This window comes from Hipposideros armiger, unplaced genomic scaffold (assembly GCF_001890085.2).
Source record: "Hipposideros armiger isolate ML-2016 unplaced genomic scaffold, ASM189008v1 scaffold_287, whole genome shotgun sequence".
NCBI classification, from domain to species: Eukaryota; Metazoa; Chordata; class Mammalia; order Chiroptera; family Hipposideridae; genus Hipposideros; species Hipposideros armiger.
In genome coordinates, this window is record NW_017731637.1 from 1,025,835 (window position 1) to 1,028,216 (window position 2,382).

General features: G+C 40.3%; 1 pseudogene; it reads right to left on the reverse strand.

The window, feature by feature from the left end:
- Window positions 1–1,539: 1,539 nt before the first annotated feature.
- LOC109391278 (riboflavin kinase pseudogene) lies at window positions 1,540–2,025 on the reverse strand (annotated as a pseudogene).
- Window positions 2,026–2,382: the final 357 nt, after the last annotated feature.

Genomic DNA, 2,382 nt, shown 5'->3' on the forward strand with positions numbered 1-2,382 from the left:
CATTAAAAATAAATAACTTTCTATTTCATAGTTTAATTGGCTCTTAAATAGTTTCCTTAGGGGGAAAACAAGTATTTTGTGTTCTTTAAGAAACTGATATATATATATATATAAATGAACTGCTACATATTCAGTTAAACTTTGAGGAAACCTAAAAATGAAGCTTTTGGGTTTTTCTAAAATGCAGTACAGATATGCACTTATCGCTGTTCATATAGTAAAGTGGTGGAATGGTAGAGAAATATGTAATCCTTTGTAAGTTGTAGGACATTCTAAATGGAAAAAAAATGACATTGACAATTGTTTAAAGGAAAGAAGAACCAAAATCAAGAAAAATGTTGAATGTCTACTCTTAAAAAGAGACAAATGTTATACAACACAAAAATGAGACGTAGAAATTCAAAACACACTGATTTTAATGTTTTAAAAGACAGACAAAAAAAATAGGTAGAGGAGTCCAGACCAATTAAAACTGGGATAGCTATAACAAAAAAGAACACAATACAATGACGACCTCATAAAGGAAACGACTAATGAAAATGCAATTTCACAAGTCTTCATGTTTATAATATTAATGCACAAATATAAAAAATGAAAAGTATAGGGCCGGCCGAGTGGCGCGATGGTTAAGAACTCGCTTGGGATGCCAGAGGGCCCCGGTTCGGATCCCACATATGAGGGCCAGTGACACTGCCCTCCGCAGCTGAGATGCTGAACAACAGCTCAACCTGGAGCTGGGCTGCCATGAGTCGCCGGCGACGGCGTGGGCTGCAGTCCCTGTGGCAGTGGATTGCCATGGGCTACCGTGTGTGGCCAGCAGCCAGCGTGAGCGGCCAGCAGCCGCAGTGAGCGGCCGTCCAGAAGCCGGCGACTGATCTGCCTCGCCAGAGAAGAGCGCAATGATGGTGCCAACTTGGGCCAGTGAAGCAACATCCTCCACAACTAGACTGAAGAACAAAACGACAGCAACTTGTCTGTTCCCCTTCCCCCAACTCCCCAGCACTGTTCCCATCCCCCCAATTCCCCAATAAAAAAATCTTAAAAAAAAAAAGAATATTATAAAAAAAATGAAAAGTATAAATTTTCCCCCTTAGGTTTATACTAAATGACCAAAACTCTATTTAATACATTTACTTTTATAAGCCTTCACATGCTGTACAAGTACATACATGCTAGTATTTAACCATGAGAACTGGAGTTTTCATCTCAAACTAGTGACTTGCCTTTTTACCCATTGCTATACATTTCATTTCCATTACAAGACACTTAAACCTTCCTAGTGATAAATTTTAATCAATATATTACATAAAAAGAGTCTTGATTTTTAAAATGAATCTTTTTGGTTCTGCAGCATGATGGGCTTAGTTGAAGCATAATATGGTAACCACATCGTACTGTTTAAACTAATTCACAGCTGTAGGAAAGATATAAAGAATATATTATTATATTTTGATTTTTAAAATATAACGAAGATGAGACTGCATATTACGAGCGGTAAAACGCTAGAAAACAGTGAATGAACAAGTGATTTTTTTTTCATCAGTGGCCATTCATTATTTTGTTCTTAGAAACCTGGAAGAAATTGTCTTCTTTGCATTTGAAATGTTCTGGCAAATCTAGTCATTTCTTAGCTTCCTCAATATTGCCTTAAATTGCTGAAATAAGTGACTCTAGAGAATCAAAGTTATTTTCTGGTCTGAGGTAGCCAACTTGGCCACTCTGCGGATTTCCATAGAAGTCCTCTTTGAAAGTGTGCGTGATAGGAGTTTCCATGGACTGCTTTGTATTCTTACAGCATGGGTTCCACCCTACGCTCACCACCATCTATGAACATCTCCACTTCCAATACTGGCCCAAACATAATAAACGCCAGTGGATACATCAGCTGGAAGATTATCTACTACTTGTTCAGGAAAGTTAGCTGTGGGGATGCCCAGCTGCTTGGGGCCAAGGCCAAAGTCCTGCACCACTTGGCCCCTGATCCCAGCAGAAGTAAGACTGGTGCTTCATGACACTGTCCGCCGGGGGTGCGGGCTGTGGCCTGGTCTGCTGATCAGATGGAGCTGGCAATGAGGCTATGCCCAACTCCCTGGACCAGCGTGGGGAACACAGGTGGAGTTCCATCCGCCGGCCAGTGGGTGCACAATGCCCCGGCAAGCCTCTCATACTGCGGACCCTTACAGAAACTGCTGGGTCACTCAGAGGCTGCATCTCCACCTAGGGAGCAGCATTTTATGACTTTTTAAATCAACATAATTACCATAAACATCTTTCTTTATATACAGCTCATTTCAACTTTAAATTAGCTCCTAGTATAAATTCCTGAAATTGCAGTAACTATTTCAAAGGAACAAAAATATCATCTCCTCACTGGGAACTAAC